General features: G+C 35.7%; 1 protein-coding gene and 1 long non-coding RNA gene across 9 annotated transcripts in view; one reads left to right on the top strand and one right to left on the bottom strand.

The window, feature by feature from the left end:
* LOC110256311 (uncharacterized) overlaps window positions 1-27,845 on the bottom strand; it is a 611,762-nt gene that overhangs the window by 72,678 nt on the left and 511,239 nt on the right. The gene's annotated exons all lie outside the window — the stretch shown is intronic.
* Window positions 1-27,845, top strand: part of LOC106508354 (uncharacterized) — a 460,477-nt gene that overhangs the window by 299,803 nt on the left and 132,829 nt on the right. For 2 of the 8 annotated variants that reach the window (XR_002337717.2, XR_002337714.2), the window contains 3 exons: window positions 549-604; window positions 9,651-9,945; window positions 13,440-13,950. This is a non-coding gene — a long non-coding RNA (uncharacterized LOC106508354). Of the gene's footprint in view, window positions 1-548; window positions 605-822; window positions 944-9,650; window positions 9,946-13,439; window positions 13,951-24,980; window positions 26,486-27,845 lie in introns of those variants that run through there. The other 6 variants (XR_014824157.1, XR_014824158.1, XR_014824156.1 and 3 more) reach the window with 5 other exon arrangements.

Genomic DNA, 27,845 nt, shown 5'->3' with positions numbered 1-27,845 from the left:
TAGTACATAAAGATTTTAAAGGATCTGTTATAAGTAAGCCTAAATCTGTGCCCTTTCAGGGGCATTATCTTCTGCCTTCTTTTTATGTGGCACACTTCTTGATTTGTTTTTGTATGTCTCAAATTTTTGTTCAAAAATTTCTTGCAGTATTTTATACGTCCAGAAAAATGACATTTTGGATAATATGTTTTAACAGCTTTGGTGTCAAATTTCCTTCCACTACCCAAATTTTGCTGTTGTTTCTGGGATTTTGTTATCATTGTTGTTTTTCTTATTGCTGTGTATTTGTTTATAGACTTACCTGGACTAATTATGTATATTTTGTATTTCCTGCAGAAGGCAACCACTGAATTCTTTGCTGGATTTTTTAAAAATAAAAATATTTTAAAATATTTTTAATTTAAAGCAATTTTTATAGATATCAAACTATTCTGTTTAATTTTTTAAAATTTTTATTGTTGTATAGTTGATTTACAATGTGTTATTTTCAGGTGTGTAGAAAAGTGAATCAGCCACATAAATATATATATATCTCCACTCTTTTTCAGATTCTTTCCAATCTATGTTATTATAGAATATTGAACAGAGTTCCCTGTGCTATCAAGTAAGTCCTTGTTAGTTATCTTTCTATATATAGTAGTGTGTATATGTCAGTCCTAAACTCCCAGTTTACCTCTTCCTTCCACATTTCCCCCTTGGCAACTATAAGTTTGACTTTGAGATCTGTGATACTGTTTCTGATCCGTATATAAGTTCATTTGTATGATTTTTAAAATTAAATTCTACATATAAGTGATATGATATCTGTCTTTCCATTGACAGAGGGATGGATAAAGAATATATGGTACATATATACAATAGAATATTGCTTAGCCATAAAAAGAATGAAATAATGCCATTTGCAGCAACATGGATGGACCTGGAGATTGTCATACTAAGTGAAGTAAGTCAGAGAGGGATAAAATAATTATATTAAATTTCAAACCTAGATTCCTATGACCCATTATTATGACTATCAACTTCTGGCTTAGTTAATTTAGCGGTCAGCCAATGCAATTTTTGATATGAATATGTCCTTAAATATCTTGCCTGTACATATATCTTCTACCCTTTTCCAAGGGTATCTATATAAGAAGGCATGCTTTCAAACTTCAGGCCATTTATAAGACAGCTTTAACTTTTATTTCCTGCTTACTCAGGGCCTCGAGTTCAGCCAGAAATTTAAGGAGGTTTCTTTTTAATCGAGTCTTTCCGAAACTGCATGCATGTTCTTGAAGTATTTTATATGTCCAGAAATATGTCACTGCTTTTCAAGTTTCCCTGTAGCCATTTAATTCTCCAAGATTTCCTTTTAAATTCTGGGTCAGGCTCTTTTGTTGTTGTTGTTCCAACTGAAATAATAGCTTTAGGTGGCTGCAAGTTTGCTAGCACATTGAAATTGTTTCAGTAATGACCTAAGGATAGTATTCCTTTCCACCCCTGCCCCCCGCCTTGGCTAAGCTAAAATCTGAGTTAATTAAAAAAAAAGATTTAATACCTCAGTAATAGAGATTTTCCAAGGAACTGCATGGACATCATATTGACTGTTTTCTAGAAATAGTGTTTCTTACAGAGCTCCAAAAGAGTTCATTCTTGTCCACTGGCTGCAAGACTGTTAGCTTTTCATGCCTATTGTTAACAGTGGAGTATGCATAGCCAAGAGATGGAAACAGCTCTAATTTAAAATGTCATAGACTGCACTGTCTAGAGTCATTCAATAGTTTCTCTTGCACAGATGACTTTGTTCTTGTTCTGTTCATTCCTTTTCATTCCATTGGTGAAGGAAGTCTCCATCAGCCTAAACAGTGCAGACTGGCTGAAAACAGGACTTCTAGCATTGGACAAATGAAACTGTCAGCAATTTATTAGTCACATATACACACAGCCTGTGGGAAGAGGGCACTGCAAGGCCACATGGAGGTTCCACTTGGAAACAGAGTGAGCCAGAAAAGGCTGTAGGAGATAGGCTTTGTAATAACAGAAGGGTAGGTTACCATTTTTTTTGTCTCAAGAGGATGTGACTTGTTTGAATAACTTTGCTGGCTGGCAGAACAGAACAACCAAGTAGAATACAGTTTGTATAGCTGATAGGGTGCAATCTGGGGTACCTTCCTGGTTGGGGTGACTGAGAGACATATCAGGCAAAGGCAGAGGAACTCCTGGCTAGGCCTTTAGAGCCCTATCAGGCTGAAAGATATCAAGAGAACATATGGGATTTTGAGCCTCACAATACAGCTCTGTGGCTTTGGTTAATTTCTAGAGTTCTAGAAATGATTACTTTTAGTCTCTGTGTCAGTATTTTCGTCATTTTTGTGAGAGAGTAACTGGTTCACAGAAATTCTCACTCTGCCATTCTGGAGTCAGTCTTCAGTTTTCTTTAATTTGAACATTAGAATCGGGTTGTTGGCTGATGAAAGGCTTAGCATTAAATGGAATCAGCCACTGGGACTTCAGAAAAAATCTGATCAAAATGATCTTTCTCATGGTAATTTTATACTGCTTAGAATTTTTCAAATGGGTCAGTTCTTTGTGTGGACAAGATAGGGAGAAGACACAATAAAGCAAAAAGCTATTAATCTAAAATTTTTTTAAATTTTATTTAATTTTTAAAAATTATTTCCCCAATACAATTTTTTTTCTACTGTACAGCATGGTGACCCAGTTACACATACATGTATACATTCTGTTTTCTCACGTTATCATGCTCCATCATAAGTGATTAGACAAAGTTCCCAGTGGTACACAGCAGGGTCTCATTGCTAATCCATTCCAAAGGCAATAGTCTGCATCTATTAACCCCAAGCTTCCAATCCACCCCACTCCTTCTCCCTCCCCCTTGGCAACCACAAGTCTATTCTCCAAGTCAATGATTTCCTTTTCTGTGGAAAGGTTCATTTGTGCCCTATATTAGATTCCAGATATAAGTGATATCATATGGTATTTGTCTTTCTCTTTCTGACTTACTTCACTCAATATGAGAGTCTCTAGTTCCATCCATGTTGCTGCAAATGGCATTATTTTGTTCTTTTTTATGGCTGAGTAGTATTCCATTGTGTATATCTACCACATCTTCCTAATCAATCATCTGTCAATGGACATTTGGGCTGTTTCCATGCCTTGGCTATTGTGAATAGAGCTGCAATGAACATGCAGGTACAGGTGTCTTTTTTAGGGAAAGTTTTGTCCAGATATATGCCCAAGAGTGGGGTTGCTGCGTCATATGGTAGTTCTAAGTATAGATTTCTAAGATACCTCCATACTGTTCTCCATAGTGGTTGTACCAGCTTACATTCCCACCAGCAGTGCAGGAGGGTTCCCTTTTCTCCACACCCTCTCCAGCATTTGTTATTTGCGGACTTATTCATGATGGCCATTCTGACTGGTGTGAGGTGGTATCTCATGGTAGTTTTGATTTGCATTTCTCTAATAATCAGGGATGTTGAGCATTTTTTCATGTGCTTGTTGGCCATCTGTACATCTTCCTTGGAAAAATGTCTATGCAGGTCTTTTGCCCATTTTTCAGTTGGGTTGTCTGCTTTTTTGCTGTTGAGTTGTATAAGTTGCTTGTATATTCTAGAGATTAAGCTCTTTCCTAAGCCGAGTCAGCTGCATCAATGGTTTTCCCTCTGGGTGATTTGGTTAAAGTGACAATTATTGTTTGTCTTCATATGATTCCGTATTTTACAATTTATACAATAAGCGTGTGTTTTTTGAGCAGTCACAGGGATGAAAAAATAAATCTCTTTTTGAAATGGTTGAAAATTGACAGTGATAATTTAGTCATGGCATATTAACAAGGTATTAATAATCCAGTGAGGAATAATTTGAGAGGAAATATGATTTAAGAGAAATGATTTTATGGAGTAATATCTGTATCAATTCATTATTCAGCATTTATATGATTTCTATATTTAGAAATACAGTGTTTATAGTGAATGTTAGTTTCCATGTCTTTAAAAATTGGAATAAGACTATATGGTTGTTGTCTTTTTATAAGACACAATAAAGTTGGGATTTAGCGAATTCTCAAAAAATGGTAGGTCTTATTTCCTTCAATAGCATATATCAGGAAAGCTAAAGTAGGACACAGTGGTAACCTTGCTGTGGGAGAATTAAGAGTAGGACAAGTTATGTGAATTTCAAGCAGAGGAGCCTCATGGTGACTGAATGGTGGGCACTTGTTTAGAGAGGAGCACAACGGCTTCCAAGACTTTGCAAAAACCAAACATCATTGATTTAACTGATTCTACATGAACCTGGCCTATTGTCTATACACTGCAAACTAGTACATTTTTTTAGTTTCACTTTTGCAACCACACTTAGTCTACACTTATTTTACATATAGTCTAAAGTTACTCTATGCTTTCTATGTTTACCCCACACTGTTTTCTAAATGTTATATATGTTTAGGTCTTTGACATTTTTAGCAAGGTATCGGAAAATATATTTCTATAATTTTGACATTTTTCTTTTCTTAGTCATGTGTGTGCTCTACACATTTTATTTAATTTTTCTAAAAAGTTATCGGAATCCCACAGTGAATATCGGATGTCACATGCCTGGAGTTTTTTTTTTTCCTATTACTTTTGGCATCATTGTTTATCAGCAACTCTACTTTTTAGAAATAACTTCATATTTATAAAGAAAGACTGTGTCTGTATATAAACTCATACCATATTTATATCCATTTAAAGATGAATGTGGCCGTGTTTTATATAAACTTACATGTAGATAGGTATCTCTAAATTTTAATAAATTATAACATGATAAAATTCTAGTTTAACTATGCAATCTAGATTGTCTTGATTTCTAATTTTTAACTTTTCACTTTACCAATAAAATAGTTAGTATAAAGAAGATAGCAAAGACTTTAAAATTTATTTTTATACTTTAGCAAATTATTAAATATTGTAACCAGTTTTAGTGATTAAGTACCATTTAAGTTTTTGATATATTAGGTGAATATTGCAGACTTCACAATTCCTAATATTCTTAAATATGTCTGTTTAACGTTTTACAAAAATTCCTACAATCATTGATTAATGTGAAGTAATGCTTTCTAAAGCTATTATGTGCTGAAAATCTGTGGTCAAAGGATGAGAAATCCAGCTGCTTCTATTGCTGCAGTAGATTTGGAATAAAAGCTATAATGTTTCCCAAAGAAAAAAATAAATGGCATTCTAAAGGTTTCCACCCCATCCGCCCTCCCACCCCAAGGAAGAAAAAAAGTCGCCCTGGAAAAACTTGTGATTGCTTTGTCATTTCTGCAAAACTGTGAAAACACACCAAAGTAGCTAGTTTACTCATCCTTGATTTCCCCAGATGGCTGAGTTCCCATTAACTCACCAGAGAATGAGATGCAGGCCCAGTGCTTTTACATGTCATTTTGACAAGACATAATGTCCAATCTTGTTTGTGTACGCCTTTCCCTTCTACCTCAAGCCCGCTTCACTACTGGTGGTCTGCCCGTGTGCAACACAGATGTTTCCCTCTCTGCTGCATGCTTTATTTTTCAAGTAGCTTCGGATAGCATATGTTTCCATGTGAGCTTGCTCCTTCCTTCTCCCGACACCTACTTGTGCTACATAAACAATCTTCATCTGCCCCCTCAGATCTGGGGCGCTCGAGACTTTCACAGATGTCGATTTCTTTTACAGACTGTTTGCCTCTGGTGAACACAGTCTTCAGATAATGTCTCCCTTCCTTCTCTGTTCCAAATGACTTGGAATGCAGATTTTTTCCCTCCTTTCAACTCAGTTTCCTTCTGTGACCCCAGCATGTTTTCGTCCCCTTTCTTCTAAGTCTGTCTTTGTACTAGATCTCCAGATGGGATCAAGGGTGAGCTCTTCCTGCTCCTCATTTTATTCTCCTTACAACTATTTGGTTTGTAGGGGAAAAAAGAGGCATACTACACACGTTAGATATTTCGCATGCATGACCACCTATATTTTTCTGATGTGTTCCCTTGATTTTGGGGGTTTTTCACACTTTGCATATTTCTTTTTAGTTAGTAGCTGCCTTGTTTGATGATTTTTCCATTTTTGTGCCAGGGCGTTACAAAGAAGGACACCACAAATATACACATTATATATATGTGTGTGTGTGTGTGTGTGTACAAAATATAATTACATATATATATATCTATATATAATATAGCATATAATTACATATAAAACCACAAGTGACAGCAACTTTAATATCCATTTTTGTTTTCTTCTGTATGAGAGGCAGCTCAACTTCTCTTTCATTTACTCTACATGTATTTGTTGAGCAGGTGACATGTACCAGAAACCACCTCTGGGTGCCAGCATGAGGGTTGTAAACAAGCAGAAAAGGTCTCCCTTCTCAAGGAATTTATATTTGTAATGTGAGAAACCCGTAATAAACAAGTACACACAGAATTAATTATGAAAGGAGGCCAATTGGGCTGAAATCCAAGTGATGAACAGGATATTGGATGCAAAAATCAAGATAATGAGAATTCTGGGGAAAAGGAACAAGTAGAGAAAGATTGATGTGGGCATGCTTGAGACACACAAGACAGGTTGCTGTAGCTGATGTGTCACAGTGAGCATGGTGGAGAGCAGAGGACCCAGTGCTAGAGAGGAAGTCTGAGGCCAGATCACTTAGGGTGTCTGAAGGCAGGGCAAGAATTCTCAATCTTCTTCCAAATGCCCAGAGAAGCCATGAAAGTTTTAGGCAAGAAAGCAATATGATCTGACTTATGTTTTTGGAACATCACTTTGGCAACTGTGGCAATTTCTTATAAGAGTCTTATTTTTTATTTTTAAAGATACTATGTTTTAATGCAGTTTTAAGTTCAAAAAGAAACTGAAAGGGTACAAAGATTTCCCATATACCCTCTGCCCCCACACATGCATACCTCCCCCTCTTAATGTTTCACTAACCAGAGTGTTACGTTAGTTATAATGGATGAACCTACACTGATACATCATAATTACTTAAAGCCCATATTCACCTTATGGCTCACTCTTGGTGGTGTACACCCTATGGATTTGGACAAATATGTGATGACATGTATCCATCATTTTAATATCATAGAATATTTAATGCCCTAAGAATTCTGTGCTCCACCTGTTCATTTGTTCTCATTCCACCAAAGACCACTGATATTTTACAGTCTCCATAGTTTTGCCTTTTCTATAATGTGATATAGTTGGAACCATATAGCTTTTTCAGATTGGCTTCTTTCACTTAGAAATATGCATTTAAGTTTCCTCCATTCCCTTCCATGGCTTTATAGCTCACTTCCTTTTAGCGCTGATTAATATTCTGTTATCTGAATGCCACATATTTGTAATTAACAACCTTAATATAATTATGATCAACCATAAATGTATTTATTTTCAGAGAAGACTTTGCTAACTCATGTTTGTTTCAACTCTCCTCTTAACCAGCTTGCCCTATTTTAGTAGAATGTTGATGGCCTCTCCATATTTCAAATTCAAATTTGTTATCTTGTGTTACAGATATTTCTGGGTAGTTCCCATTGTGGCTTAGTGGGCTAAGGACCCAGTGTTGTCTCTGTGGGGATGCAGGTTCGATCACTGGCCACAGCCAGTGGGTTAAGGATATAGCATTGCCAGTAGCTATGGCATAGGTCACAGATGAGGATCAGATCCAATGTTGCCGTGGCTGTGGTATAGGCCAGTAGTTGCAGCTTCGATTTGACCCCTAGCCTGGGAACTTCCATATGCCACAGGGAACTTCCAATGCCACTTCCATGGCCTTGAGGGGAAAAAAGATTTCTGGAATTTACCCTTGAACCTTTTTCATTACTTCAGGGTTTTTCCCTCCAATGACAACACATTGTATTATAAGCCTCACTCTACTGAGCCATATCCTGGTCTCATCAGGCTTGCAATTGGTGCATATGTCCCTGCTCCCCTGCTCCCTTCCTTTCCTGGGAATGTTCTTCTCCCTACTGCCTGTCTGGGAAGCATTTAATCCCCCTTCACCCCTGGCAGCTTTCTCTGTGAAACTTCCTGACCACCTTGTATGTGCTCCTCCCATATTCTGTACAGGCTCCTATAAAATCTCCCCAAACATAAATATTTATGAATGAGCAGTGAACTAGTAAATGCTGGACAGCTAGCAAGGACACATATTGCAGACGGCCTGAAGGGCAGGTTAAAAACCTGATGACTTTAACCTTAAGGCTGTACTCCTGAAGAGTTTCAGTGTGATGGTAACAAGATCAGATATGCCCTTTAGGCAATATACTGGCAAGAAAGCGAGTGGGATGAGAAAATGAGAATGGCAGCACACTTTTGTTTTAGACTGGATAAGACATGATGGGAGCTTAAAACATTCACATACACACATGCATGCAAACATAGAACTAACAGTGGAAATGGAAAAGAAAGGATGGGTTCAGAAAGATTTAAACAGTGCCTAACCGATGAACAAGCAGTGTGTAGGGAAAGTAAGTAATACAAAGTAAGGGAGGGGATAGAATGGAGGATTCCTCCTGCCCCAATTTCTATCTTGAGCATCAAGGTAGATGGTGGTGCAATTCACTAATATAGGCACATGGAATAACTATTTGGGACGTATCTTTTCACACCACCCATTTTAACAATTTCTGATTGTTTTCTATGTGCCAGCCGTGTGTGTTCCATTTTACAAATTAACCTTTGTTCTGTTTTTTTTTTTTGCCTTTATTTACCTGATGATTTAAGCTTTCTTTTAGAAATTAATTTTGAATTTCTTAACTACCTGTAGTCACATGAAAGTCAAAGCAATCCCATACTTCTCTAATAGACTGAACAATGGTGTTCTTCGGTGGGCATGTGCTGTGATATTAGCAAATTGGATGAGTTTGGTGTACACTGGGTGGGGACTTGGAAGAAAGTAAGGCAGGGTCAAGAACAGATTTGGGATCTTCTCCTCCTCCTCCTTACCATCCCATGTTTCTGTCCTCATACTACCAAATTATTTGATTTCCATTTAAGGGATACTCAATAACTGTTTGCTTATATTTTGTATATTTCTCACAAATGGGTAATAGTTTTATTCAAATGATGAGGAAGCTTTAGGTCCTTCAAGTATGTAAAGATTTTGCAAGTTTTTTTTTTAAAGCAAACTTCCTCTTTGTCATTGATTTTTTTTAAATTGGAAAAAAAAAAAACATGCTGATTTGTTTACAAAGAGTACATGCACTTTTGCTCCAGTTGTTGTGTATCCTCCAACTCGTTTTCAAGTTTGGCTCTGTAAATGGATCTGATCAATTAAGACTGTAGCAAACAGATATTTTCAGAGTATGAATAACATTTACATTAATGGAAGAAAACAGGAGATTTGATAACATAAACCAGAAGCTCATTGCCAAATCACTTACATTGATTTAAAAATGCATTTCCTTAACAAGTACTTGTTGAACATTTATTATGTGCCAAAGCACAATATCACTGCTCTGTAGTAGCCTATATTCCAGAAGGGCAAAATAGACAATTAACCAAATAATTAAATAAAATAACTGTTAGAAGGTGATAAGGGCTAAAGAACAAAATAAATCAAGAAGGGAAAGGGTCCTGGTATATGATGCTTGTGTCAGCATCATTATTAATAATGTATCCTTTCACTTTTAGGTTGTGCCAGTCTGGAAAATCAATGTGGTCAATCTAGGCCTTGGGGATGTTGGGTGTGAGAGATTGAAATTTTACCTGAAGTGCCTCACAGAGAAAATGACATTTAAGTAAGGCTGGAAAGAGATGGAGAGGGGCGTAATGCAAACATCTCAGGATGGTTTCCAGGCAGAGGCTAAAGCAGATGCAAACGCCCTGCAGTACATTCATTCATATCTGATACATTCAAGGAAGAAGAAGGCAGCACAGCTGAAGGGGAGGATTGAGGATGACAGTATACATAGATGGGAAGCAAAAGGTGAGTGGAATTTGGACAGATCTCTAAGGTCATTGTTCCCTGGAATAAGGTAGAGGCCATCGTAGGAGTTTTAGCAGATGAGTAACTTGATTGATTTATGTTTTAATAGGATCATTTTGTCTGCTATGTGGATAATAAGACTGTCAAGGAAAAAAAAGGTGAAAGTAGGGAGAATAGTTAAGCACCTGACTGGAAGTGTTGCTGTCTCAAAATACAGTGGTAGCAATTGAAGGAGTGAGAAATGGTTGAATTCCTGAATATGTGGATATAAAACACAGTGTGGAGTAAAGCATGACTTTAAGGCTTAGGCTTGAGCCTCTGTAGGAATGGGTTTCTTTTTTCACTGAAATGGGAAAAAGTAGGACAAAAGTACATTTGGCAGCAGATTCAAGATCACAGTGTTAGATGTATTAATTTTGAGATGTCTATAAGGCATCCAGGTAGATGTCAGGTAGGCAGGGAAGTACTTAGGAACCATATTATACAGATGATATTGAAACCCATGAGGCTAAATGAAATCACAAAAATAGTAAGTACAAAGAAAAAAAGGTTTTCAGGGACTGAGCCCTGGGATACTCTTATGTTAGGAGGTTCAGAAGATATGGAAGAATCATCAAAGATATTTTCAATCAAGTTGACAAAAATCCTCAAATGGTGAAATTGTGAATAATTTCTTTCTATTATTTTCTAAGATAGGTAATATATTCTTATAGTTTATAATTTATGTTCATTTAAATGCAGTTTTTGGTGTTCAATGAGTTTTGACAATTATATACACTTGCAGACTATTATGTCCCTTTCTAATTTGTCCTCCAGCCTCCATCCACATGCAACAGTTTTCTGATTTTTATCACCATTAATTAGTTTTGCTTGCTTAGATTTTCATAGATGATTCTTTTGCTTTTTCTCATCGTAATGTCTACAATATGCATGATTATATTGTATGCAGGGATCAGTAGTTTGTTCTTTTCATTGCTAGTAGTATTTCCTTATATGTATATGCCATGATTGGTTTATCATTCTGATGATGGACATTTGCATTGAAAGTTTTAGGCTATTATGAATAAAGCTGCTGTGAATATTATTATATAAGTCTTTTTGTAGATAGGTATTTAGTCAAGCAAAATGAAAACATATAAGTAGAATTGCTGGACATACAGTTGAAGTAACCTAATTTTATAGTAGCCAAACAGTTTTGAAAAATTATATCATCCTCCAAATGCAAAAAATTTTAAAACAGGAAATTTTTTTTTTTTGCTATTTCTTTGGGCCGCTCTCGCGGCATATGGAGGTTCCCAGGCTAGGGGTCTAATCGGAGCTGTAGCCACTGGCCTACGCCAGAGACAGCTCACGGCAACGCCGGATCATTAACCCACTGAGCAAGGGCAGGGACCGAACCTGCAACCTCATGGTTCCTAGTCGGATTCGTTAACCACTGTGCCACGACGGAAACTCCAGAAAAGTTTTTTTTTTTAATTTGCCCTGAGAATTACATGATTTTAAATACTCATTATACTTTTTAATGCAAATCCCTGATCTAAAAGTTGTGTCAAAATATCCTAAGTGGCAGTTTTTGGAGATCTTTCTATGGCAGTTAGTAGAAGTTTCAGGTTAATAAGTGTAGCTGGGACTGTTTATGAAGACATTGTTCATTAAGTATCACATGCAAATTAATTTTACACGCAAATTAATAAACTCTTAGCTCAAACAGTGATGGGAAGGAGCTTTCTCTCTTCCTGGCTTGGATAGGAAGTTACCAACAGGAGCAGTATTAGGACATGCTCTGTACCCATTTTCAACTTTTTCAGATTTATCCCTTAGGAATAAAAAATACTGAAGACATGGAGACTGAGTCATAGAGGCAGCCAGCAGAATGATCCTCATCCTCCTCATTGAAGAGTAATAAGGAGCACAGGTAGAATAGTCTTTCGTTGAAGTGGCAGAGGTTATTGAAGCTGATGGAAATTGAGTGGCCAAGATACCAGGCTGTCAAGGTGTCAGGCAAGTGTCCCCTGTCAGGATATGGATCTTTTCTTTATTATTTTGGCTGTGCCCTTGGCATATGGAAGTTCCCAGGCCAGGAGTTGAATGTGGGTCCTTGCAGTTACAACACCAGATACTTAACCCACTACACCAATCAGGATTTAAATATGTGCCTTCAACTTTGCCCCAATAGTCCAGTGCATTTTAATTTTTCAATGTTTAAATTTAGCTTTTTAAATTAAAATTTTGATAAGTAACAAAAATTATCAAATGTTAATTACCATGAGTCTTTAAACTCTGTTCTCTGTACAAAACACAAGTCCTGCTGGTCATTAGAACCAGGGTATAAAGGGATTGTGTCCTCTTAGCTAAAACAAAATGTGGGGTGCCAGACATGTACCCAAGCTCCATTCATGGAGAAAATGTCAACCCATTTCAAAGTGATTTTTTTCCTCACTCACTTGATTTGTAGAAGTCACCAGGCTAGCTTATGGATTTCTTATAGAGAATTGTTCCATATGTAGCTGTAGAATTCAGTGCACCTGTGGGAGTAGGTAATCATAGTTGCCTCTTACATTGCCATCTTGAATAGCAACCTCTGCTCTGAGATTCTTGAGGGCAATAATCAGTGGTTGAGGCTCAAGAGGTACAATAAATCATATCACTCTTTCTTCTCACTTACTGAACTTTTCCATATATTCTGTCTGACTTGTCATCACTGTAGATAAACTATCTATGCTCCTGTCCAAAGGCATCACTATTTCTTATTCACAAGAGTCTCATCCTTTCTCTCCTTCTCAAAAACAATGGTAGGAACAGTGCCTTTGAGTAGGAGAAAGAAGGCAGGTGCAGTGCCATTGAACTGAATTTTTTTTCTTAAGATGAATAGAACTAAAGAGACAATGTGTACACTTTTTCAGGAAAAGATCCCTTTAGTTTATAAGAGAAATAAAGTTTCTCTTCTGTTAAACATAGATGGAGTACAGTGAGAATTCAAACTATGGAAATACGTCACATAATTTAAAAATATCAATATTTGGATTTCCCATTGTGGCTCCGTGGTAACGAACCTGATTAGTATCCATGAGGAGATATAGCTACTGGCCTTGCTTAGTGGGTTAAGGATCTGGTGTTGTCATTAGTTGTGGTGTAGGTCACAGATGTGGCTCGGGATCTAGTGTGGCTGTGGCATAGGCCAGTAGCTATATCTCCAATTTGAGCCCTAGCCTGAGAACTTCAAAATGCTGCAGGTGTGGCCCTAAATATGTATATATTTATTGATTATGACATAATGCAGCTAGATACTGGGTATACAGTTTTAAATGACACAATAGTTTCTGCTTTCATGGAACTTATAGTCAAATGGGATGAATACATAGTAAACAATAAGAATAACAATTTTAAATTGATCATGTTAGGAGAGGAAAAAAAGCATATTTTTATAGAGTGTAAGACAATTTGCCCTACCCACCAAGGATAAATAAACAGAGCAACTTGCTGTTCTCTCATAGCTTGACTGAGACCCTGATATCGCCTCTGAGAAATTTCATTTCCAACCTCCTGAAACCAAAGCAATGTTTACCAGTGGGACAATGGCGGACACGTGCAAGTTCCTGGCACAGAAGAGGAAGATTAGACACCCATCTCCCAGTTTTCCTCTGAAAGAGCTCTATTTGCATACTTTAAAAGCTGTTATCTAAGTATCCCACTTCCAGTTGGTCTGCATCTAAATGATGAATGAGATCCTCTCTTTTGGGACACTGACAGGTCTTGGCACACTTGCAAGGACTGGGAGCCCTAAGACAAAGAAGGCTGCTTAGACAAACATAGATGTTTAAGAAAAAACAAACATCTAGGACCTACCAAAACAATAATAAGCTTCATTTCCTGAAGGACACTCCTTCAGGACTAGGAGGGGTGGTTGTTTTATCTAATGCACAAAACAAGCATAGACAGAAATAAATAGGTATATGTTCCAAAGAAAAAGATATAACTCCAGAAACAGAGGCTAATGAAAAAGTATTAAAAGTAATGACCATAAAGATGCTTACTGAGGTCAACAGAACAATGCATAAAGTGAAAATTTCAACAAAGAGATAGAAAACATAAAGTACCAGACAAATCACAGAGCTGAAGAATTAGAGTGGTTCAACAGTAGACTAGATGAAATGAAGAAAGGATTAGTGAACTTCTAAGACAAGGCTGCAGAATTCATCCAATTAGTGTCTCCAGCCCCCCTCAAAAAAAAAAAAAAAAAAAAGAAAAGAAAGAGAGTTGAGAGAGCTTAAGGTACATCATCAAGGCAACACTTTTTCATTATAGAGGTCCCAAAGGAAGAAGACAGAAAAGCAACAGAAATATTATTTGAAAAATAACAGCTAAAAATTTTCGTAACCTGGAGAAGGAAACAGTCATCCAGATCCTGAAAGACCAAAAAGTTCCAAATAAGATTAATCCAAAATGACCCACACCAAGACACATTATAAACAAATTGCCAAATATTAAAGACAAGAAGAGAATCTTTAAAGGAGCAAGAAGATAACAAAATTTTATGTTTAAGACTATCAGCAGAATTTTCTTCAGAAATTTTGCGGGCCGGAAGGAAGTGGCCAATATATTCCAAGCGCTGAAAAAGGAAAACTGCCAACAAATAATATCAACCCAGAAAAAATTCCCTCAGATTTGAAGTTGAAGGGATTTTTTTTTTTGTCTTTTATCCTTTTAGGGCCACACCGCAGCATATGGAGGTTCCCAAGCCAGGGGTCTAATTGGAGCTGTTGCTGCCAGCCTACACCAGAGCCACAGCGATGCCAGATCTGAGCCGTATCTGCAACCTACACCATGGCTCATGGCAACACTGGATCCTTAACCCACTGAGTGATGCCAGGGATTGAATCTGCAACCTCATGGTTCCCAGATTTGTTTCTGCTGCACCATGACAGGAACTCCTGAAGGGGTTTTCTAAATAAGCAAAAGCTGAAGGAGTTCATCACCACTAGACCTTAGAAGAAATAGTAAAGGGAATTCTTTAAGTTGAAACAAAAGGGTAATTGTAACAGAAAAATATATGAAAGCATAAATCTTTGAGTTCCCATGTGGCTTATGGATTTCCCATTGTGGCTCCACAGTAAGGAACCCAACTAGTATCCATGAGGATATGGGTTCAATCCCTGGCCTTGCTCAGTGGGTTAAGAATCTGGTGTTACCATGATTGCAGACATGGCTCAGATCCCACATTGCTGTGTGGCTGTGGTGTAGACTGATAGCTGCAGCGCTGATTTGAACCTAGCCTGGGAACCTCCATGTGCTGTAGGTGCGGCACTAAAAAAAAAAAAAGAAAGAAATCTTAATGGTAAAAGAAAATATATAGTTAAATCAGAATACTCCAATGTGGTGATGATGGTGGTTAAATCACTTATAAATCTACTATGAAGGTTAAAAAAGTAATAAAACTACCTATAAGCACAGTACTTTGTTATTGAATACACAGGATCAAAGGATGTAAGCTGTGACAAAAAAACATGAGAGGAGTAAAAAGCCACAGCTTTAATATCAATTCAAACATGAGTTGTTGTCAGCTTAAATAGGCTATTATAAATGTTTTATATAAACTTTATGGTAACTTCAAAGGAAAAATCTATAATAGATACACAAAAGATAAAGAGAAAGGAATCTAAGCATACAACCATAGAACGTTATCAAGTCACAGAGGAAAAAAGGAACAATGAAACAGCCAAAAAACAATTACAATAGAAATAGTGAGGTTATCAGTAATTGCTTTAAATATAAATGGATTGAATTCTCCAAACAAAAATAAACAACCCAACTACTGGCTGCTAAAAGAGACTCACTTTTGTTTTAAGAACACATACCAAAAAGAAACTAGCTTAAACTCTATTTTATCTGACATACATATAGCCACCCATGCTCTTTTTCAGTCTTTAATGAGAAACAAAAGGAGTTTATTATATTATTATAAAGGCATCACTCTAACAATATAACATTTATAAATATTCACACAGCATAAAAAAAACTAAATATATAAAGGAAATATTAACATACATGAGGGGAAGAATAGAGAATACAAAAGTAGTGAAGGACTTCATTTTCAACAATGGATAGATAATCAAGACAATATCAATAAGAAAACATTGGGGGTTCCCGTCGTAGCGCAGTTGTTAACGAATCCAACTAGGAACCATGAGGTTGCGGGTTCGATCCCTGCCCTTGCTCAGTGGGTTAACCATCCGGCATTGCCATGAGCTGTGGTATAGGTCGCAGATGTGGCTCGGATCCCGTGTTGCTGTGGCTCTGGCATAGGTCTATGGCTACAGCTCCGATTAGACCCCTAGCCTGGGAACCTCCATATGCCGCGGGAGCGGCCCAAGAAATGGCAAAAAGACAAAACATTGGACTTGGATATTTACAGAACATACACCCTGAAGGAGCAGAATAAACATTCTTTTCAAGAGCATCTGGAATATTCTCCAGAATGCACCACATGTTATACCACAAAACATCTTAGTAAATTTAAAAAGATTGACATTATATTAGGCATCTTTTCAGACCACTATGTTATGAAAGCAGATCAATACAAAGAAGAAAAAAAAAACTGGAAAAATCACAAATATGTGGCAGTTGAAGATACTATAAAACTTAATGTGTCAAAAAACAAATCAAAAAAAGAAAAACATTCTTGAGACAAATGGAAGTACAACCAAAATATATGGGATGCAGCAAAAACAGTTCTAAGAGAGAAATTCATAATGATAAACACCTACATCAAGAAAATAAGATCTCAACCTAACCTTACACCTCAAGGAATTAGAAAAAGAAAAACAAATTAAGCCCAAAGCTAGTAGAATGAATGAAAAAAAAAAAAGATCAGAGAGGAAATAAATGAAATAAAGAGTAAAGAGACAATAGAAAAGATCAATAAAACTATGAGCTATCCTTTTGAAATGATAAAACAGACAAACATTTGGTTAGAGTCACCAAAAAATGGGAGTATTTCAAAAATGAAGAGGAGACATGAGACATGAGGAAATAATACCACAGAAATAAAAACAATCATGAGACAAGATGAACAATATATACCCAACAAATTAGATGACTAGAAGAAATGAATAAATTCCTAGAAAAATACAACCTACAAAGACTAATTTTTGGAGAAATAGAAAACCTGAAGAAACCAAGTACTAGGAAGGAGACTGAATCAGTAATCCAAAATCCCCCAACAAACAAAAGTCTGGGACCAGAAGTCTTCACTGATGAATTCTACCAAAAAAATTAAAGAATAATTTCATTCCTTTTCAAGCCCTTCCAAGAAATAGAAAAGGAGGGAACACTTTTTTACTTATTTGTCTTTCATCCTTTTAGGGCTGCACCAGCAGCATATGGAGGTTCCCAGGCTAGGGGTCTAATTGGAGCTATAGCCGCCAGCCCACGCCAGAGCCACAGCAATGCCAGATTTGAGCCGCATTTGCGACCTACACCACAGCTCACGGCAACGCTGGATCCTTAACCCACTGAGCAAGGGCAGGGACCGAACCCGCAACCTCATGGTTCCTAGTCGGATTCATTTCCACTGTGCCACAACAGGAACTCCAAGGAGGGAACATTTATAAACAAACTTTATGACGTCACTTTTACCCTGATATTAAAATGAGATCAGGCAACTACAAAATAAGTAAATAAATAGAATACAGGCTAATATCTGTGAGAAACATGGATAAAATCAGGGACAAGACAAGGATGCCCACTCTTGTCACTTTTATTCAGTATAGCTCTAGAAGTTCTAAGTAGACCAATTAGGCAAGAAATTAACAGCATTCAACTTGGAAAGGAAGTAAAACTGTCTCTATTTGAAGATAACATGATATTATGGTAGAAAACCCTAAAGACTCTGCCAAAAAATTAAAAAAACAACTTCAATAATTTGCAGGATATAAAATATACACATAAAAATCAGTTGCATTTCTATACACTAATAATAGAAAATGAGGCCACTTAACAACTACATCAAAAAGAATAAAATATCTAGGAACAAATTTAATCAAGGAGATGAAAGATCTGCACAATGAAAACTATATGACACTGATGAAAAAAATTGAAGATGACACAAATAGACGTTCTGTGATCATAGATTGGAAGAATTATTGTTTAAATATTCATACTACCCGAAGAATCTCAGATTCAATGCAATCCCTATCAAAATTCCAATGTCATTTTTTCACAAAAAAAGACAAAACAGTCCTAAAATTCATATGGAATCACAAAAGATTGAATAGCAAAGCAGTCTTAAGAAGAATAAAGTTAGAAGTATCACAATTCCTTATTTTGAACTAAATTACAAGGCTATAGTAATCAAAGTAGTATGGTATTGGCATTAAAAACACATCTATCAGTGAAACAGATAACCCAGAAGTTAACCCACGCATATATGATCACTTAATTTAAGACAAAAAAGAGAAGAATATACATGAGGAAAAAACTGTCTGTTTAATAAATGGTGTTGGGAAAATCAGACCATTACTTATACCATATGAACTCAATAAAGATTAAAGATTTGAATGTAAGATCTGAAACCATAAAACATCCAGAAGAAAACATAGGGATTAAGCTCTTTGACACTGTTAATTGTGATGATTGTTTTGGATTTGATACCAATAGCAAAAAAGATGTAAAGCAAAGACAAACAAATGAGACAGCATTAAGCTAAAAAAATTTTCTACAGCCAAAGTAACCATTAACGAAATGAAGAAAACCTACAGGAGAAAATATTTGCAAATTATAGGGTTAATATTCAAAAAATATAAAGAACATTTATAACTCATTAGCAAAATACCTCAAATCTTTTTAAAAAATGGAAAAATTGAACTGATTAGACATTTTCTCCAAAGAGATGTAGGTACAGAATAGCCAATAGGTACATGAAAAAGTATTTAATATTACTCATCAGAATAATGCAAATCAAAACTATGAGATATCACCTCAAGCCTGTTAGAATAATTATCAAAAAGACAAGAATTAGCAAGTGTTGGCTAGGCTATGGAGAAAAGGGAATACTTGTATACTATTCCTGGGGATATAAATTGGTACAAACACAATGGAAAAGAGTATGGAGCATCCTCAAAAAATTAAAAATAGAACTACCCCAATGATCCAGCAATTTCAACTCTAAATATATATAAAGGAAAGAAAAATCACTATCTTGAAAAGATATCTGCATCCCCATGTTTATTGCAGCCTTATTTACAATTGCCAAATGTGGATACAACATAAGTGTCCATTGACAGATTAATGGATAAAGAAAATATGTGTGTATATTATAAACAATGGAATATTATTGTCATAAAAAATAAAATCCTGCCATTTGCAACAACATGGAAAAGTAAGTCACACTGTCTTTAAATGTTTGTTGAATTTTTATCATTCTTATGTTGAATTAAAAACAAACTCAGAACACAATGATGGTTTCCAGATGCGAGATGTGTGCAAAATAGGTGAAGGTGTTGTTTTCATTTTTTTATACAAGCTCCCATGTATAAGATTACTAAATTCTGGGATGTAGTATGTAGCGAGATGCTTAAAGTTAACAATACCATATTGTAATCTGAAAGTTGCTAATCTTAAATTTCTCATTACAAGGAAAAAATTGTAACTCTGTGTGGTGATGGATTAACTAGACTTACTGTGGTATATATTTCACAATATATACAGGTATCATGTATCATATCACAATATTGTCCACCTAAAACACAATGTTATATGTCAATTATATCTCAGTAAAACTGGAAAAAAAGGGTGGAAAACAATTCAGGAATAGACAGTATAGAAAGATCCACTGACTTAAGTTTAAGTTTCTTTTGTTGTTAAATAATATGGTAAATTTCCTCTTCCTTGACTCTTTGGAGGAAGGAAAATTTGAGATTTAGATCCATATGTTCTGAGGATTACAACATAAGAAGGATGTTTAAACTATCACAGAATGAAGAGTATAGGAAACAGACATCAGTAGCTGAAGCTTAGGGGCAAGAGGTTAAGGGAAGCTGGAGTAAAGAAAGCAATGGATGAGTTAAGGGGAGAGGAGGGAAGAGAAATAACAAAAATATAGTTCTCTCAAGACTGAAATTAAGTATGTTAAGACCACATATATTATATGGAGAGGAAAAACACATTTATATAGCCATAAATAAACAGACAACAAAACTGATAAAACTCTCCCAAAACCTCCAAAAACACCACAGACAATCTTATCAACAGGGGCTTCAAATCTTTTGTAATGATATTTTTGATATTTTTAGTTTTCTACCAGGTTTAATAAAAAAACAAGATACCAAACCAGCATATTTGATATTAGAAATTATCTATATATATGGAACTAAAATATCCATTATCACATAATATAGTATTTTCATGTCAGTATGATATATGTATGTATGTGTATGTATATATATATACACACATATTTATGTACATACACATTATATATATATAAAATTATATGATTTCCATTCCTATTCCAGAGAAGGGATTTAAGTACCTGAGTCAATATTTGTTGTGTCATCTCTGCCACTCTAAAGTCTGATTTTGGTGTCTTTGGAAAATATTTAAAAAAATCAGCTGCTCAGAGAAAACCAGCACTACTCACCCTAGTGAAGAAAGAGAATCTGACATCTGAAGCATGGTCACAGTTTCTGGATATTTCTTACTATTTGAGCAGTTAAGCAGAATTGAGTGCATTTGGCAGCCTTAGTGAAATGTATATATTTTATGATTAAAATTGTTTTATGATTTGATAACTGACAAAGCCTTGTAAAGTTATAGATAAATCACATTGTTATATATGGAATAAGTCACTCTGCTCTTTTTTTACACTTACCAAGCTTTGCTATAATAGTAACATTTGTAATTTTATTCATTTGTTTAGTATCCTTGTTGCTTACTAGACTGTAAGCTCCATAAAGTTCAGAGCCATGTTTTTTGTTCACCATTGTAAACTTAGGAAAGTACCCAGCACTTAATATATAATGAATAAATATATGAATGTAAGAATATTGTTTTTGTTTTCTGAGATGTCAATTGCCATATGAAAGGTCTTGTTGCCAGATAATCATGCCTGATATATTCATACTCAAAAGGCAGGGCTCCCTCATCAACCTTTCACAAAATGTAGTTAACACTAAATTTGGGTTGACACATTCACTCTTAAAATTTTATCAATTTGATACTTTCACTGAAAATTTTGTATTTTGCCCTAATTAGCATTAAAATACCATTTCTATTGATTCTTTTTCTTCATAGCTATTATCCTGTGCTCATTACATGATTGGCTAGTGCTTAGAATGAGTGGCATATGTTGGCACCCCACCCCACCCCATGGCCTGTTTCCAGGCAGCTCTTAGTAAAGGTGATACATAAAACATGATGTTTAACATCAAGATTCCTTCAACACCTTTCATTTGAAATACTCCCAGTCTTATTGTCCCAGGTGCCCCAAGTGGCTGAGGAACCTGAAAAGTGGGACCATTGACTGATCTAGAGCAGGTTCTCCAGCTTAGAGTTGATTCCCTTCTTCATCAACATTCCTGTTGTGAAAAATGCTACTTGTGGCCTGTTTGGAAATATGTGGCAGTTTCTTGGAGTTATTTTAGGAGAATTTTTCTAAGGTTATAAGTCCTTTCAATACCACATTACAAAAATGTTCTCCAACTTTAATATGCACCTGAATTACCTGGAGATATTTTTAAAATTCAGATTCTAACTCAGTGCCCCTGGAGTGGGGCAACTGCACTGCAGTTGGGGCAGCACCATATTCTTTAACCTGTTATGCCAGGCTGGGGATTGAACCCATGCATCTACAGTGACTTGAGCCACTGCAGTAGGATTCTTAACCCATGGCATTATGGTGGGAGCTCTGATGCTACACATTTTGAAGAGTAAGGCAAATTGTTGAAAGTCCTTGTAAAAGGCCATGTCACTCTCTAGGGCAGTGGTTCTCAAACTGGGTTTCACCTTAGAATCACCCAGGGAGGTTTTAAAATCCTGCTGCTCGGGCCTTAATTTCCAATTAAATCAGAATATTGGGGGTAAGACCTAGTTATCAGTAGTTTTTAAAATGCCCCAGCTGTTTCTAATATTCTCTAAGGGAATATAGCTTTGTTTACACAACTGATCAGAGCTGCTTTACAGTTCTGTAAAACTGCTAAGCAATGATGGTTTTATGGCCCTGTAGGACTTTTAACTACTTTTGTATCTAATTTGGTAGTTCATTTCAGCTTTTTTCCCCCTACTGACTAAAAAATTCCAATTTCTCAAATTTTATTTAGTCATCTTGCTAATTTCCTCATTAATGAATTAAATAAAACTTTGACACATAATGCTTTGATGGTTTTTGTGTATTTTATCCAATCTATTATCATCATTTCTCACCTAGTATCTATATTTTCTCTTTTGTTTGAGCAGCAACCAGTTTTTTTTTGGAAGTTGGTAATGAACACATTTCAATTTGGACATTCTTTTGGAGTCTCCTTACACCTCCATTCTTGGTACAACCCTCATCAAACCAACAACTGATTGCTAGTTTAGTAATTATTGACATATTTGACCCTAAAGTACATTTCTGGAAATCGGAATTACACTCTGACCTGTGCCGATTCACAGTCATTTGGAAGATAGTTCTGTCTTTTATTTACAAGAGAAATGCCACAGCATAACTGTCAGCTGGCTTGGACCTGGAGTTGTTTTCCTGCAGTGGGGTTGAGTTGGCGCTACTCCACCCACATTTTCTCCCAGCTTCTCCTTATGACTGATGGCTCCCATTTTCAGGATGTCAGGCCTGGGTCTAAGAGACTGCCTGTAGCAAAGTAAATTGGCCCACTTAGGGATCAAACCTGTGTACTTGGCTTCATCAGCCTGGTAATCTTAGTGAAGGCATAAACCTGCCATTTTATCAGCTGATTGATTTCACTGAAAGTTGTGATTCTGAAATTGTTTTGCTTCTCAGCTAAAAAAGCACTGTGCTAGAGATGGGTAAAGGTGTATATATATTTGAGTTAAAATTATAAGATTTAATGAAAAATAGCTAAAATGATATTTAGGTCTTGAAAAAAAATCTTTTACAAGTAAGGGCATCTAGCCTGAATTCATATCATCTTTATAGGCTTCACTTTTAATGTGGTTTTTCAACTTTAATGTTTTACCAACAAGCTATATTTATTGCCAATTTTCATAATATACAGTAAATATATAAATATTTGCAGAGACTAAAGTAATGAAATGCCTCAGTTGGAAGTTTTTCCCTTCAGTTTTGTCTTCTTGCAAGTCATCTACTTAATGCTGAAGATTACATAAAATTTTTTTGGTAGTTTTGGATAAGAAAAATATCTTCTTGGAGTTCCTGTCGTGGCATAGCTTTTACACTGGTTACTAGGCTATACCCTTCAGTGCCAAGAAATGGCAAAAAGACTAAATAAACAAATAAATAAATAAATAAAAATAATAAAAAAAAGGAGTTTCCATTGTGGCACAGTGGTTAACGAATCCGACTAGGAACCATGAGGTTGTGGGTTCAATCCCTGGCCTTGCCCAGTGGGTTAAGGATCCGGCATTGCTGCGAGCTGTGGTATAGTTTGCAGACACGGCTCAGATCCCTTGATGCTGTGGCTGTGGTGTAGGCCGGTGGCTACAGCTCTGATTAGACCCCTAGCCTGGGAATCTCCGTATGCTGCGGGAGCGGCCCTAGAAAAGGGAAAAAGACCAAAAAAAAAAAGACAAATATTTTCTTATTTGGGATTATCTGACTTCATATGGTCCAGTCTTTGTATGTTTTCCACTAAGTCATTTTTATGGATATATTTGATTATAGGAATTATCTGGGAATCAAATCTGTGGAATAAGGTGAAGATTTAAGTTGTTTTAATTAACTGTGGATAAGATATCTGATGTGATAATAAATATCAAAGCTGCTTTTCTCAAGCTGCTTGTTAAAATAGTCTTTTTTTTTTTTTTTTTTTTTGTCTTTTTGCTACTTCTTGGGCCGCTCCCGCGGCATATGGAGGTTCCCAGGCTAGGGGTCTAATCGGAGCTGTAGCCACAGACCTATGCCAGAGCCACAGCAACGCAGGATCCGAGCCGTGTCTGCAAACTACACCACAGCTCACAGCAACGCCAGAGCGTTAACCCACTGAGCAAGGGCAGGGACCGAACCCGCAACCTCATGGTTCCTAGTCGGATTCGTTAACTACTGTGCCACGACGGGAACTCCCTTGTTAAACTAGTCTTGAAGGCTCTTCCCAAAAGGCAGTTTCACAATGTTTTAAGATAATGGAAAAGTTAATGGAATAAGTAAAATCTGTCATGGTGAATATTATTAAGGGTCTTATTTATTTTTATATTAACTTTCTGGAAGTATTTATATTTTGTTCTGTTTTGGTTTTGATTCATTATACATAGATACAATCTTCTAGCACATTCTAAAATGTAGTATTGACATGACTGGTTCTAATTAAATAATTTTTTTTGGCTGTAATTGATTATTTCAGGAGAAACAGGAAGTTCACAGGTTAAGTCTCAAAGAAAGCGAACCACAGAAAGATGACATTTTACAATTTAATACTTGAATAATTAAATTCATTTTTGCAGCAAATATACATATTTTTGTGTATTTATTTTATTCTCATGACCATGAAATCACAACATTTATGCATCCTCCATGTACCATAAGCAAGTGCTTATGATCAGTGAATTTGTACATTTACTTTATAGTGAAACTTTAGCTATTAATCAAATGGCTAGTTTTAATATCTTTTGGCATTAAATTTATAAACTGTCAAAAATATAATTAACCATTTGACATTAAGAATTTGTCAAATTATATTTTCCCACGAGCAGGCAAAATTTTTTTTTGTCAAAATATTAACTGCTACCAATGGAGTCTACTGTCATCAATTAAACAAGGTATTCACAGAGATTAAAGGTCAAAACTGCCAGAAATTTTAAAAACACTTCCTTACTTTCATCTACCCAGCACCTCTTCCTTTTCTTGGCAGGAGTATAACTTACTGCAGCTACTATGGAAAACAGTATGGAAGTTCGTCAGAAAACTAAAAATATAATTACTGTATGATCCAGCAATCCTATTTCTGGTACATATCCAGACAAAATTATAATTCAAAAAGATATATTCATCCCTATGTTCATAGAAGCAGTATTCACAATAGTCAAGCATGGAAACAACCTAAATGTCCATCAAAAGATGAATGGATTAAGAAGATGGTACATATATACAATGGAATACCACCGACTACCTTTCAGTGAACAGCTTACACTAATTGAACCTAATAAAGCTAGAAAAGAAACACAGGTAGTTCTTATAATGCTAAAAGAGAAACAAACAAAAAACCCATATACAATGAGATCCATAGAGTCAACACTAGGAGGTATTTTAGAAAATATTCCAACAGGGGCTTGGAAGCTATAGAAAATTATCACTAAGATACTTCCTAAATATGAGGGTCTATGACTTTTTTTAAACATTTTAGACAAATGTAATTATGTTAAATATATATATATAATATAGGAGATATACAGATGGCCAAAACAAGCACATAAAAAAATGCTCAACATTACTGATTGTTAGAGAAATGCAAATAAAATTACTATGAGGTACCACCTCACACACACCTAGTTAGAATGGCCATCATTAACAAGTCAATAAATAACAAATGCTGGAGAGGGTGTGGAGAAAATTGTACTCTCCTACACTGTTGGTGGGAATGTAAATTGGTACAACCACTATGGAAAACAGTATGGAGATACCTCATAAAACTAAATATACAACTACCATATAACCCAGCAGTTCCACTCTTGGGCATATATCCAGACAAAACTTTCCTTGAAAAAGACACATGCACCTCCATGTTCACTGCAGCACTATTCACAATAAAAAAGACATGGAAACAATCTAATTGTCCATCAACAGATGAATGGATTAAGAAGGTGTTGTAATATATACACGATGGAATACTACTCAACCATAAAAAAGAACAACAATGTCATTTGGAGCAACATGGATGGAACTACAGACTCTCATACTAGGTGAAGTAACTCAGAAAGAGAAAGACAAATACCATATGATATCACTTATATCTGGAATCTAATATATGGCAAAAATGACACTTTCCACAGAAAAGAAAATCATGGACATGGAGAACAGACTTGTGGTTTCCAAGGCGGACCAGGGGGTGGGGTGGGATGAACTGGGAGCTTGGGGTTAATAAATACAGACTGTTGCATTTGGAGTAGACAAGCAATGAGATCCTGCTGTAGAGCACAGGAAACTCTATCTAGTCACTTGTGATAGAACATGATGGAAGATAATGTAAGAAAAAGAATGTATATATATGTGTGTCTATGTGTGAGACTGGGTCATTTTGCTGTACAGTAGAAAACTGACAGAGCACTATAAACCAACTATAATGGAAAAAATAAAATTCATTAAAAAAAAGTGTAAACCAACTATACCTCAATAAAACTTTAAAAAATGAAAAAAAAAGCTTTTGTTTTCCATAAGTATATACTTTTACACTGGTCACTAGAATATACTCTTCAGTGTCAAAATAGCCAGAAAAATATTCAAGAAAAGCAAAATTAATTTGTCTTTCCCATTGTTTAACCAAATGAATAATTCAGGATATGGAAAAAGAACACACAGGTAGAACTCATGGGCTTCAGAACTTCATGAGAAGGTTGTTTTTTGTTGTTAATAATTTTAATTTAAAACCACCATTTTTGTTGTACTACAGCTTATGATTTACATATAGATTAGAAACATGACTTTTTAAGAGATACTTGTGTTGTAAAAAAAAAATCAAAGCTCATAGTTCTGAAGTGTTAGGAAAGTGACATGGAAATGGCTTAGATACTGGCCCACACTCCCCAGATATCAACAATACCTATTATTTTCTACCAGCAATACTTCCTTGCTCTCTCATCCTTGATGCAGTATCACAGAGTGTTTCAAAGCAACAGCTTTTGAAGTTTCTGCTGTGGTCAGAAGGTTTCCTGTGGGTTACTTCTATATGTACATCTCTGGGTCTTCTTGGGTTGTGCTTGTTTTATTTTTTGTTTTATTCATTTATTTATTTTTGGTGTGTGTATGTGTGGCTTCCAGCTTTATACAGATGTTTGAAGATTACTGTTTTCTGGGTGCCTGTGAATAAAGGCAATGTTCTATGTCCTGCTGTCCTACAGCTTCCATAAAGGAGGTATAACTTCAAAGCACTGTTTCCAGACTATCTAGTTCTATCTTTTTGAGGAAATGAAATTTTTGGTGTCTGATCAGTTTTCATTGTTGTTTTTTGAATTTTGTATCTTTGGAACCCAGATACTATTAATCAGGGCTTTACCTTCTTTACAAAACCTCCAAGAAATTCACAGACCTTTAATTGCTCAGTATTTTTGTACTATAAAATGATGGAAGCATGGCTGCATATGGTAAAAATACTATTTACTATTGCAGCATATATGGTATTTTGGTAGTATATTTCCCAAAGTCTCACTTTGATTCTATTACTTTTTATTAATGCCTGCCTCTTCATTAATTTATTTAGACTAAGCTAGTTTTGCAGCATCCTTACTTCTGCTTTTTGTGAGTCTACCCTAGATCGTTTATTCCAATGCAATGTACACCTTTTAAATAATTATGTCTTGAAATAGCTTGATATTCTCTCAATATTTATATACACACACACATTATTTAAAATCATGTCTATAGCAAAGAATAACATGATAATACCAAAGGCCCCACTAGACTATTTCAAAGTTTCTTAGAGCATTCTAAAGAATTTCAGCATCTTGTTACTTTCAAATTACAATTTTTCCAAAACATTTTCCATAACTGAATGCCGTCATCC

Source organism: Sus scrofa, chromosome 13 (genome assembly GCF_054392235.1).
Source record: "Sus scrofa isolate SSC_HxYL_T2T_F1_AM1 chromosome 13, Sscrofa_HxYL_maternal_Yorkshire_Landrace_v2.0, whole genome shotgun sequence".
Lineage (NCBI taxonomy): Eukaryota > Metazoa > Chordata > Mammalia > Artiodactyla > Suidae > Sus > Sus scrofa.
The sequence above is the reverse complement of the archived record's forward strand: the minus strand, read 5'-3'. Positions and strand labels throughout refer to the sequence as shown.